The sequence below is a fragment of the Tamandua tetradactyla genome, chromosome 2, assembly GCF_023851605.1.
Source record: "Tamandua tetradactyla isolate mTamTet1 chromosome 2, mTamTet1.pri, whole genome shotgun sequence".
Classification (NCBI taxonomy): domain Eukaryota; kingdom Metazoa; phylum Chordata; class Mammalia; order Pilosa; family Myrmecophagidae; genus Tamandua; species Tamandua tetradactyla.
Genome location: NC_135328.1, coordinates 208,855,066 through 208,868,207, shown reverse-complemented (window position 1 = coordinate 208,868,207; position 13,142 = coordinate 208,855,066). Strand labels below are relative to the sequence as shown.

Below are 13,142 nucleotides of genomic sequence, written 5' to 3'. Positions count from 1 at the left end.
TCCAGCACTGGGATAATCGAGGACGTTGGCCAATCTCCTGATCAACCCAGGTGGTCTTCTGGAGACCTGGAGTTCCTCATCCAGTAGTATCCTCAAATCACCCGAAGATAGGCAAAAGAGTCTACACTGAGGTCACAGGCACCCCAGAACCACAGGGAAATATCAATCAACATTCTTCAAGGACTGGGTCACATCACAGCGATGTTGTCAAGTCCAGCTTTCAAGAGGTCTCAGCCTTGGAGACTTGCATGCCTTTATAATAGTAATTCCTAATGCAGTCACACCAGAGGCAGCCTGGAGGTCCAGGCCTGTCTCAATACACACTTTGCTGTCCCATCTGTTTTGATAGATCTATAGTTCAGTTGTACTCATTAGGTTATTTATATAGGCAGGAGCTTTACAATTTCTTTTGAGTCTTGCAAATTCTTTCCCTCAGATCTGATCCATGGTTGAGATTTCTAGACATATGCACTTTTCCTACATTGCTAAAATCATTCCCTTCTTGGTGCTTTGAGGATTTAGAAGCTCTGTTTAGAGCTTGCTAATGATATTTTGGCTGGTTTCAAGGAAAGGACTGACTTTCATCATTGGAGTCCTATTTTTCCCCATGAAAACGATTTTCCTTCCTGGTTGCTCACATGGGAGTTGGTGAAGAGGACAAATCTGAACATTTGTCCTGAAGGGTTCCCTGTTGCCACCTCAGGGAGCCTCAGAATTCATTGCCCAGATGAACAGACTCTGTTCTCAGCCTGATGGTGAGGTGCCAAAAAGCCACATAATGATTAAGAATCAAGCTCACAACTCTTTGGATTTTTTTTTTTTTTTTTAATATAGGTAGGCACCGGGAATCGAACCCAGGTCCTCGGGCATGGCAGGCAAGCATTCTTACCTGCTGAGCCACCGTGGCCCTCACAACTCTTTGGAACCAATGTGAATAGAGAAGAGTTTGATCCTCTGGTTTGGACCTTTTGTCGGTCACTAAGGCACATTTTGGCTTGAAATTAGCAGGCTCCCACTGGTGTAGCCCATGCCCAGGGCTCTTCTAGATTTCTCCATCACACAGGGACATTAGAGCTGTTCCCAGGAGATGTCCTTGATCTGGGCAGAAGTCTTCATCTACTGTTTTGAGATGCCATCATGGTTTGCCATCTACAAAGCACTACTCAAGTCTTCCTTCAACCTGCATCTGCAACTCTGCAGGTTTTTGGATCACCCTCCACCTACCTTCTTATTGAACTCTTAGCCACCCTTCAAAACCCTCTCAGGCACTGCCTCTTAACAAAAGTCGGTTTTCCTTTCTTTTTACCCTGAACTTCTTCCATTTATTCCTCCAGATCCTCTCTCTACCTGGCTGTATGCCTTCAGAGGCTGTCCTATGTGTGCTGCATTTTTGGGGTTCCTTTACCAAAGGTCACAGCTCCTGAGAGTTCCTCTCCATGCAGCCCTCTCTGACTCCCCATTCGGGTGGCCTCTCCTTCCCCTGCCCTTTCTATTTCAGTCTAGGGGTGTAAATGGCTCCTTGTTTCATTGGCCCTAGCACTGCCCCCTCCCTTGTTAGTTTCTTTGGCAAATAGTCTTCCTATTAAACTCCCCTCTGTTGCCCAGTTTGTGCCACCCAACACTAATCCTGCCCAGCCAGATTCATTACTCCTCTGTCGTGTTACTCTATTAGCAGGTATCACGCGTGTCTGCCATATGATGAGGGAGTGTTCTTGGACAGGTCTTTCATCTTTCTAGACTTTGATGGTAATAATATACGCAATGCTCCATTCAATCCTTGTTACGTATCTGTCTCCTTTACACAGTGGCACCCTCAAGAGTCAGAACTGGGTTTTATCTATCTTTGCTAAATAAATGGTTATGGAACTGATTTCAGTTTCTGAGCTTAATCCCCTTAGCATGGCTCCTGTCTGGAGGCAAATCCATATGGAATAGTGGTTAAAAGGTTGGGCCCTGGAAATTGAAGGACCTAGAATCAAGTACCAACTCTCCCACTTACTAGCTGTGTGACCTTTGGTGAGTTACTCAACCTCTCTGAGCCCTCGGTTTGGCAGCTTAAATAAGATGATTTACATAAAGAGCTTCCTCTAGTTCCTGGATGATTATATAGTCTAGTTGATGAGCATAAAGTCAAATAATCTTTCTCCAGCAGCTGGTGTATTGGCAGCATTTCCCTAACTGAACTGTAGAGTTTGAAAAATGGGGTGTATGACACAAATGTTGATCTTCTGACTTGGTTCTCACCAGATGAGGGTGTGGTAGTTAGATTCAGTTGTCAACTTGGCCAGGTGAAGGCACCTAGTTCTGTTGCTGCAGACATGAGCCAATGGTACGTGAACCTCATCTGTTGCTGATTTACATCTGCAGTCAGCTAGGAGGCTTGCCTGCTGCAGCGAATGATATTTGACTTAATTGGCTGGTGCTTAAATGAGACAGCCCAATGTACTGCAGCCCAAGCAGCTCAGCATTCCTCATCTCAGAACTCACAGCTCAGCCCAGGCCTTTGGAGATGCAGAAAGAAGTCACCTGGGGAAAGTTGTTGGAACCCAGGGGCCTGGAGAGAAGGCCAGCAGAGACTATCCTGTGCCTTCCCACGTAAGAAAGAACCTCAGTGGAAAGTTAGCTGCCTTTCCTCTGAAGAACTAAGAAAATATATCCCCTTTTATTAAAAGCCAATCTGTTTCTGGTGTGTTGCATTCCGGCAGCTGGCCAACTAGAACAGAGAGCTTGTCCATGTGAGAGACTGTTGTTCCCATGAGGCTCCGCTTCACCTGGTCTCAGGGCCTGAGACCCAAAACTTCTGGAACTGCTCTAGGAAATGCCTGTAAGCCTATGGCACGGTCCTGAAAGTGGGGAGTGCATTCACCTTCTGAGAACAGATCCTGGTTTTAATATTAGCAAGGAACCTTTTGGATGGAAGACTGCTGACTTTGGGAGAAAGATTGAGCTGGGAGATGCTGATAAGGGAAAAACAAAAATAAAATGGAGAAACAGGAGAAGGTGAAGAAGGGTTTTCTACCGCGATGACTGTGGATCTGACTTAAGCAGTTTTTAAGATAAATGTGCAGAGGATGATAATGGGTCAGAAAGAGAGGCTTGGGGTATTTGGGCACCAGGGTTTTGGCTGACCTTGGGCAGAGGACATAACTCCCAGGAAGGAGAGACCCCTGGGGTCCATTCCAGAGCCTTTCATTTGCAAATGCAGAGCCTTGTTTGACCAGGTTTAAGCCAAGAAAGGAAGGGATTGGAGGATTCAGGGCTGTCTCCAGAGGAGGGGTGGCTGGGCCTCATGAGGGGGCTGGCACCAGAGCTGGACGGGTGCTGGGAACCGGGCAGGACCTGCCTGCCTCTCCTCCCAGGGTCACTCATTTCTGCCTCTTTCTTTGCATCTGGGACTGGATTTCTTGGCCTCTCTGAGCACATGGCAGAGGATGGCTTCCCACAGCTTCTGAGTTGCAGCCTCCAGCAGAGTCCCAGTTTTGCATTTCTGAAACAGAGTATTTGATTATCAGGTGTGCATACCAAGGCCAATCAATCAGCTACAACCAGGTGAGGGTCACACGGAGTAAATATGGTTGCTGGATCCATCCCTTGGAGTGGGGAATGGTTCTCAGGAAAGAAATGAGGTTGGGCAGCCTTGCCCTCAATATGAAACTTAAACAGGGGTACCCCAAAGTGGAAACATTTTGACTTTTATGTACCCCACTGGGAGTTTTCAATGAGAAGATTCAATCTCTTTAGAAAGGTGCTATTATAATTTCAGCAGGTGGGTTTTGCATTTTGTGGCTCTTTGATTTTGAGATCCACATGGGAGAGCCTCTAAAAGTCAGCCAGGCCCTGGTCAAGCTGACATCTTGACCTGGCTAGGGATCCCTCCCAGCTTGGTGGTCAGTGGCCAGAGTTGGGAGAGGCGAGCCTGGCAGGCAGTAGGTGCTTCACAGCCTCTGAGGCTTTTGTGCAGGTGGCCTCGGGCCCAGGCCCCGCCTCTGCCCCAGCCTCCCCCCTCATCCCTCAGGCCCTACATCAGAATCACCTGTGTCCTTTCTAGTTCCGGCTTGTGTGCATTGGCCACTAGCCAGCTGTTTGATGTGGGACGTATCTCTTGATACCCTCAAGCCTCAGTTTTCTTACTGATAAACTGGCTAATACTAGCCAGAAAGTTGATGCAGGGATCACATGAGACTGACCTTGGTAGAGCAGGGGCCCTTGTCTGGGATGATGTTGCTCCCCGCAGGGGACGTTTCGCAAATGTCTGGAGGCAATTCTGGTTCACACAACTGGGAGAGGGGTGCTCCTGGCTTCTAGTGGGTAGGAGCCAGGGGTGCGGTTAAAATCCTTCAATGCACAATACAACCCCCCACCACAAAGAATTAACCAGCCCAACATGCCTGGGTGCCGAGGTTAGAAAGGCTGGTCTAGAACAGCTTGAAAGACTCATTCACTCAGCAGATATTCACTGAGCATCTTTGGGTGCTGAGTGTATACAGCAGAGGCGTGGATTCAGGGTAGAAAGGACCCCCCTGGCCCTCTAAGGGTGCTGTAGAGAGGAGAGGGGCCGAGGTTGTACACACACAGTAGAACTCAGATACTATTTCTAAATCAAAGGTTAAACTCTATTTGTAAGAAGTCTGATATTTTTCCGCTTTTAAGCCCAGCACAGATGGCAAAACAAACTAGGCTGGCAAAGGCCTGGCGAGCAGGGGCGCTCCGGGAAACTGTCTTCACAGATAACTAAGTGGCTGTGGAACGAGCTTGGCCACTGTTGGTAAACAGGTGCTTCCAGACTGCTTGAAATCAATGTACTTTCTCCGGTGGGTAGCACTGCTGCCCTGCAGCCTTACCTAGCGGAAGGTTGCTTGGACACCCACATATTTTATGGAGCACAGAAAAGCGAGCTTCCCCTCACCGCTTGGAATGACCTGACAGTTTAGGGAAAAAAGAAAGTGGATATATTGATGTTTCTTTTTTTTTTCTGAACCTGTGGCTCCTTCTCAACTAACCTTCGGCCCCTCCCCCGCCACCTGGGCCTTGTGGGAGTGGGGGTGGGGTGGGGAGAGGCCAGGAGAAGAGATTCCAGAGGCGTTTCCTCCCTTCGGAAGTCAGGGGGGCCTGGTCCAGTTTTCCAAAGAAGAGCACAAAAGGTGACTCTGGCCCCTCCCGTGCTCCTCTCCCTGACCCCTGACCTTCGCCATTGCAACTTCTGGGAGTGGAAGGTCCAGGTCAGGCCTTCTGGGTGGGTGAGATGGAAAGGCTGTGGCCCTCTGGCATGGGGCTCTGGAAAGGAGAGGGCAGCCTCCCCAGACTCTCCCCTCACCAGGGCTATGAGTCGGAGCAGCAGGGAGGGCCAGGGAGGTGGGGGGTTGGGAGTGGGGTGGGGAGGTGGGAGTGGGCGTGGGGGGATGGGAGTGGGGGTGGGGGGAAAGCACCCTTCCTTGCAAGGCCCTGGGAAATATCTCTCTCAACTCATGCCAGGACCTTTTATTTATTTTTTTAAAATTTTATTGTGGTAACATATACAACATAAAATTATCCATTTTAATATATATATATATTTTTTTTTTGCATGAGTTGGCACTGGGAATTGAACCCAGGTCTCCGGCATGGCAGGCAAGAACTCTGCCTGTGGAGCCACTGTGGCCTGTCCCCATTTTAATCATTTTTTAAGTGTATCATTTAGCACATTAGTTACATTCACAATGTAGGGCTACCATCACCACCAGGTATTGCCACGTACCCCCCCAAACAGAAACTGTACTAATCTACTTTCTATCTCTATGAATTGTTTTTTCCTAGATAATCCATATAAGTAGAATCATACAATATCTGTCCTGGGTCTGGCTTCTGTCACTTGCGTAATGTTTTGAGGTTCTTTGACGTGGCTGCAGCTGTGGCATGGATCAGAACTTCATTCCTTCTCCCGGCTGAAGAATGTTTCATCATACGGAGATGCCACGTTTTGTCTATCCTTTCGTCTGGTGACGGGATCCTGGGTTGTTTCCGCCTTTGATGCTCATGAAGAAAGCTCTGTGAGCATCGGGGTGCAAGCCTGTTCTGAGTCCCTGCCTTCCTTTCTTTTGGGTCTATTCCTAGGAGTGGCATTGCCAGGTCATATGGTAACTGTGTGTTTAACTCTTTGAGGTAAGGCCAAACCGTTTCCCATTTCCCATCCCTACCAGTAAGGCTGGAAGCCAGGCGCTCGGAAGGGGCTGCTGCCTGTGCAGGCGGAGGGGCCGCGTCCCATCGCGCTCCCCTGCTCACCCTTCCAGCCTGATGGTGATGGGCGGTGGTGTGGGGGTGGGGAGCTTCCTGCCTGCCCGGTGTTGTTTTGGGAGCTCTTCAGGCATTTTCTCACCCTCTTTGCATTCCCGTTTCCCAGCTGGCGAATGGTGGAGCCAGGTCTCAAACTTGGGCGGTCTGACTCAAGCAGGATGAAACAGGACAACTGTAAGTCCCTGGTTTCCTATTCAGCTCTGAAGGAGTTAGCAGACAACTCCAAGTCCCTTGTTTCTTATCTGGCTCCAAAGGAACTACTACAGAGCTACTGCAAACAGCCCAGGACAAAAATTTCCCTGAAGCCCCCAAACCTCCCCAAACCGTAAAAGCTTATAAAATTCTGGGCCCAAAGCAAACTCTTTTTAATAATAGAAAGCATAGGGTTATAAAGATTGTTAACCATTTGCCCAAAGACGAATTTTAGGTATGTGACCGCAAACCATGATTTCTGCTAGCTCTCTCTTAGAACAAAGAAGACACCTAATATTCAAAGGTTACTATGGAAACCTGCTACTAAAAGGAGGGACCTCTAAAATAAGCTAGCCCACTCCACTCAGTGCTTGTCCCTCCCTTGGGCATGTCCCACGTTAACCTCTCTAACATGTACTCTCTCTTTTTAATAAACTTCTTTTTGAGTAAACTGGCCCTCTTGTCTCTAAATTCTTTTAGTTTTGAGACTCTCGACCCTGGATCGGGCTCAGCTGGCACCATTGCCAGTAGGACACCGATTGCATATTCATTTCCCAGCGGGTGAATGGTGGAGCCAGGTCTCAAACCCGGGTGGCCTGACTCTGCTGACCAAGGGTCCTGGTGGGAATCTGGCCAATCAGGCTTGTGTTTAGGGTCCCGTTTGCAGAAGCTTTCAATCCAGCGAGGCCCTCCCGCAGGCCTGGGGTGCCCACCTGGGTGACGCGCGGAGTCAGAGTCTTAGATTTGGGCAGCCCTGAACTCAAAATATCTATCTACCATAGTCAGTGTGGCCTTGGGCAAGCTACTTCACCTCTCAGTAAGCTTCCGTTTCCCTCTCTGCACAACAGGGGAAACCTGGGTGTGAGGCTTATACAAAATTATATATAGAGAGATTATTTTTAGCACGTAAGAGCCAATAGCCAGGCTTGTCTTTATTCTTATCAGCTAAGACGGGTCTGCAAACTTTCTCCATAAAGGGCCAGATAGTCAAATATTTTTGGCTTTGGGGGCTATATAGCCCCTGTCATTATTCTGCCTTTGTATCTCAAAAGCAACCATGGAAATGAGTAAACAAATGGGCATGGATGTGTTCTAATAAAACTTTATTTATAAAAGTAGGTGGTGGGCCTGATTTGGCCCTCGGGCCACAGTATGCCAACCCTGATCTCAGGTCTTGAGGTTCAGTTGCTGGTGTTGTAGCAGAAAGCGGAACAGGCCCTGGGCCAGGCTTTGCCATGAAATGCAAGCGTGCAGGGACAGACCTCTGGTCACGTTTTGCGGCCAGGGGCTGACTCACCTTGGAGGGCCATCCTGGTCTCTCCTCCACCTGGTAAGGGCATGCATTAGTGGTTAAATGACTTCCCTGATGTCCAGATACTTGGAAGATGTTTGGCTAAAGCCGAGGGGTGATTCACTTTGGCAATAAGAGCACAAATAAGGCCGGCGTGTGCTGGTTCCTGCAGGACAGGCATTGATGTAAACCCACCGATTATTGGTGAGTCCCCAGAAGCCAGGAATTGTACCAAATCCTTTCCTAAGGTCTCATCCATTCTCCCGACAACCTTGTGATTGTCCTTTCCTAAGGTCTCATTTGTTTTCCCAACAACCTTGCCAGGTGGGACTGTTATTACCTCGGTTCAGCAGGAGGAAATGGAGACTCAGAGAAATGAGGTCACTGGTGTGAGGTCACACATCTGGAAAGGATGGGCATTCAGCCCCGAAGCTGGTTTTCCCAACTTCAAAACCAGGTTCTTTCTCAGCCACTCTGGTTGAAAGGGTCCCGGCCCATGGTTGAACTTCCGGCTCTCCCAGTGCCCAAGCCTTGTGCCCCTTCCCAGACCCAGCGGGCAGCTGTCGGCGCTCAGCCCATTCTGCTCGTCATCCCCTTTAGTGGCACCTCCTTCCTTCGTACTCCTCCTCCCTTTCTCACCCTTGCCAACTTCCTGGTCCTCCCAGCCGGGCCCAGCCCGGCCCAGCCTGACTCAATCGCGTCCTTTCTCATGGGCTGCCAGGGGCCGCCCCCTGTCCTGCCCGCCTGGCCTCTGCCCGCCTGCACGGCAGGTCTGGTAAGTGAGTGACTCACATGCTCGGGTCTTCTGCCCGCCTGGCCAGGGATCCAGTGCACTACAGCCCTGGGCTCCTGCCCACCCGCCTGCTGCAGTGCTGGCCCGGACCCTTCCCCACCAGCTGGCCTGCCCCTCCTCAGCTGCACTCTCTGCCCCGAGGGGAAGAGGACTGCCCGGAATCCAGGTCAGCTTCTTGTTTAAACACCTCTGTCCCTCGCTGAGCTGGAGGAAGAGCCTTTAAGGTCACTAGGGGTGGGGGTGGGGGCAGAGTCTCTGCTGTCGACACCCTTGGGCTCCAGGCCCAGGGACACCCTGCTCCCTCCCGGGTGGCGGCAGGGCTTGGGGACGCCGTGAGGGGCGTGGTGAGGATGCAGCTGGGACCTTGGCAGATGAGGGGACACTGACCCTTGTGGCCACGTCGTCGGGGTGGGGAGGGGATGAGGGCAAAGTGGGGGGGCTGCTGAGGATGGCAGAGGGAGCATTGCAAGGGAGTGGGGTGGAAACTTTCCCCTGCTCCCTTCTATGACCCTAAGAAGGTCATACAACCATCAATCTAACTGGATATGGCTTCAAAGAGCCCCCAGTTCAACCATGTCATTTTACAGATGGGAAAACTGAGGCTTGGCAGGGAGGGAGGCACTCAAGGTCACAGAGTGAATCAGGGATAGAGCAGGGGCTGAGAGGCAGAACCAAGCCTGGTGACTCCCCGCCCAGTGCTTCTTCCACTGCTTCTCAGTGCCTGCTTCTGTCTCCTTCTCTGTTCCTTCCTCACCCTGGTCACCCCCTCCGGTCCCATCCTATCCCAGCCACATTCAGGGGAGGAATGCTGCATATGCAATATCACAGGGCGTGATTTTATGGGTTCATGATCAGAAGGCATTTTGAAGGTCACCTGGGCAATCCTGGCCACGAGTTCCTGACAGGCGGTTGTCAGGCCACCACGGCTTGAATCTCTTTGGTGATGGAGAGCTCACTGCTCTTGGACGCAGCCTCTTTCGTTTGCCTGGCAAATGTCTGGAGGATGAGATGGGATTTGCTGGGTGCTTTGCAGCCGGCACTCTGCTAACAGAGCATGTTACACGTGTTAACTCATTCAATCCCCAACACCTTGTGAGGGGAGTATTCTTATCGCCATTCCTATCTTATAGCTGAGGAAAGAGACACAGGGAGGTTAAATAATTTACTCAAGAGTTCTCAGTTCCAAGAGCGGGAGCTGAGGTTTGAACCCAGAAGCATCTGGTCTCAGGGTCTGCCCCAGCTCTCGCCTCCCCCCACCTTACGGCCTCGGTATGACGGTGAGACGTTAATAGGATGGGGCCCTGCTGGGCAGGTTGTAAGAATATTTAGATGATGGTGGGTCCCTCTTGCTGGCTGACCTCCTGGGGACCTGGGGCCACAAATAATCACTGTCAAATATTTTCTCCCTTTACCTGCTTCAGCTCCTTGGCAGATCCCCCTAAGCCTCACAGAGCCCCCCAGCTGCCAGACTCCAGGACAAAAGGCTGAGGACTCCCAGGGGTGCAGCAGAAGGAGGCTGAAAAGTAGCTTGCCCAGGATCTTGACCCTTAACGCCTTTGTCAGGGGTTTCCACGGAGCCCACTTGGGCACAGGGAGGCCACGAGGGAGGGTGGGTGTGGCAGAAGGAGCAGGAGGGGCCTGGGTCCCGTGTCTTTTTTCCGTGATCACCCTCTGGAGTGGCTTCTGCTATGCCAAGTCCTACCTTGCCATTCTATTAAGGGTCCCTTGGTGATTAACAAAGGCAGTGCCTCATCCCAAGGTGCTTGACAGGTTTTTTTTCGCTTGACAATTTACAAAGCATTCCATGTCCGTCTTCCCACTGCGTGGCCACCACAGCCTGGGAATTGCAATCCCCACACAATTATCCCGGTAGCCAAGGGACGGAGGCTTAGGGATGTGAGGCCACCTGCCTGCAGCGGCACAGCTAAGAGACGGCAGAGCAGAGCCTCCTTCCTAGACCCTAACAGCGGGCTCCACGCCCAGGCTGCATGCTCCTCTCTGTGGTTTCTCCTCCAGGGAAACTTTGCCCATCTCCTTCCAAAAAGGGACTGGGGCAGAAAATGTCAGGGGTGGCCAAGGTGGGTCTTCCCCCAGTTTTCTGTCCCTGAATTGGGGTCTCCCGAGGCTCAGCTGGGGGCCACCACCTCTCTTCTCCCTGCACCCCCCCCGCCAAGGGCTGAGGTCCTCCTAGCGGTGATGCCAGCGGTCCTTCCTGCTGGGTGTCTTCAGTTAGCGGGACTTTGGAGGTTTCGGGGCGGGGGGGCCATCCACCTCCTCACTACCCGGAAGCTGAGCAAAGTCTCTGATCTCTCCTTTCCCTGACTCTGGGGCAGTCATACGTGCAAGAGTTAACTGAAATGAGCCTGTTCTGTCCTCACGTTCTCCTCTTAACAATAACAATAATAAATAACGACAGCAACATCGACCACTTTTCCATTTATTGGGCATTGGCCAGAAGAGGAAACCAAGGCACAGAGAGGTGAAGTCACTTTCCCAGGGTCACACAGTTGGTCAACAGCACTAAAATGATCAGTCAGAAAGTTGAAAGCTCACATCACCCAAGGTCACTGTCCAGGGTCATGGCCCAGCCAAGACCTGGGCCCAACTTGGTTGACTCCTGAATTCACGCCCTTCCCACTCAGTGCCTCTGGGCTGGGCTGGGCTTTGGTCCGATGCAGGAGCCATGAGTTCTGGTCTTGTTTCTGCCTCTGAATATTATGGAATCATGCACAAGCCACACAACCTTTCAGGGCCGGGGTTGCCCCATCTGGGTGCAGGGGCTGATAATTTCTTCCTTCTGTTCTTACCAAGGGCTGCGAATTGTACTCACGACTGAGAATGCCTTTAAAAACCAGGGCAGTAAACGTGCGTAGAGAGTTAGCATGAAGAGAGGTAATTACCCAAGCGGCGTCTTCGGTCCCTTTGTGATGGGGAGAGTCCTGACATTTAATCCTCGCCATCACCTTGTGATGCAGGAGCACAAGCCATGCTTTACAGTGGGGAAGCTGAGACTCAGGGCGGCTCAGGCACGTGCTCAAGGTCACAGGACCAGGAAGTGGGAAGCAGGGATTCAAACCTGGCCTGAGTGTCTCCAGAGCACATCATATCACAGGTGTGTGCCCCCCACCTGGGGGGTGGGGACTCCCAGGGCACCAGGCCTGGTGTGAGGAGGTGGGTTTGGGGACACAGGCCTTTTGGATTCAAGGAGGTGAGACTCATGGGAGCAGGTCCCTGGGAGCTAAGTAGGTGGATCCTGGCAGGTGACTGTTTTGCTCCCCTGCCTTGGCCCCCTCCCACTTTGTACTCCAGGGGAATGGGACAGACATCCTTTTATCCCTGACAGGGACACAGGCAGCCCTGTTCCAAGGGGACCAGGAACAGAGGGCGCTCAACAGGCCACACTGGGACCTGCCCTACAGGTAATCCTGAACCTTCCACCTGGCCTAGCCCAGCCCAGGTACTACAAACAAATCACCCATGCCCCAGCAGAGAGAGAGAGAGAGAGAGAGAATGAGGGAGGGAGTCAGCGGGGTTAGGTAGCACCCCTGCCCACCCCCCTCCCTCCCCATGTAACCCTCCCTCCTTTGTCTCTTCCCCTGGGCAGTGTTGTAATTATATCTGATAAGCGTTTGTTGCATCTGATAAAAGGGGCTCCAATGTCCTGGCTTGTCTGAGATGAGTGGAGGTGGGGGTGGGGACCTGGATCTGGGAGCCTGGCAGTTGCCTCTGCTCCCCACGCTGTTCTTCTACCCGGTGTGCCCTTATGCAAGTCCTTTGCCCTCTCCAGGCCTCAGTTTCCCGCTCTGTGAAAGAAGGGCATAGGCTTAGAGCATCCCTTAGGGCTCTTCTGGCTCTGAAACTCTCTGGATCCTCCAATGGACATGCCCCCCTGGTGCCCTCGGGGCTCCTGCCAGCTCTCGAGCTTCCTCCTCCCCGCATGGCCACCTCACCCAGGGGTGCAGGAGTGTGCGGGAAGGTGCTCATTTGACTGGCAAAGCTGGAGTGATACCATGTAAGCTTGCTCCTACCCCTTGTGGTCAATTTTTGAACTAAATTCAGGAGACCAACATTTGCCCAACTTGGGTGGGAGAGAGGCTTCCTGAGGCCCTTTCCACCTTGCTGTCACAGGAAAAAATATGAACTTTGGGATCAGTTCTGAGTTCAAATACCAGCTCTGTCTATTCTGCTGGTTTCAATTTGGGCAAGTCACTGGTCTTAGTTTATGCATCCTTAAAAGAAGTTAATAATACTGAACTTGCAAAGAGCTTATGGAGCTAAAATGCGTATCCCTGGCAGAGCACGTGGGAGGCTGCGTGTTGCGTAGTAGGTGCTCAGTAAAAGGAAAGGAGCGTCCCTGGCACCAATGCCAACCCCAGCTGTCACTTGCAGTCAGTCGGTTTCTGGCAAAGAAACCAGATTTTGGGATGGTGATGGCAGAGCACCCCGTTTTGTTGTGCGGGACCTTAATGACACATCCCAATCAGATCAGCAGTGCCTCTAAGTGGGTTAGGGACAACCCTGGGCTTTCTGGTCTTTTCTCTCCCTCTCTTTCTAAAAGTTGTTCTAGAAATTAAAAACTGGGCCACATGCCTCTAT

General features: G+C 51.4%; 1 protein-coding gene across 3 annotated transcripts in view; it reads left to right on the top strand.

The window, feature by feature from the left end:
• Positions 1-13,142, top strand: part of ARHGEF10L (Rho guanine nucleotide exchange factor 10 like) — a 234,397-nt gene that overhangs the window by 54,586 nt on the left and 166,669 nt on the right. Inside the window, exon 1 of one of the 3 annotated variants that reach the window (XM_077151090.1) lies at positions 8,430-8,528. The exons of 1 other annotated variant lie outside the window; for it this stretch is intronic. The gene's annotated coding sequence lies outside the window, so the exon portion shown is untranslated. One more of the 3 variants, XM_077151087.1, reaches the window with a different exon arrangement.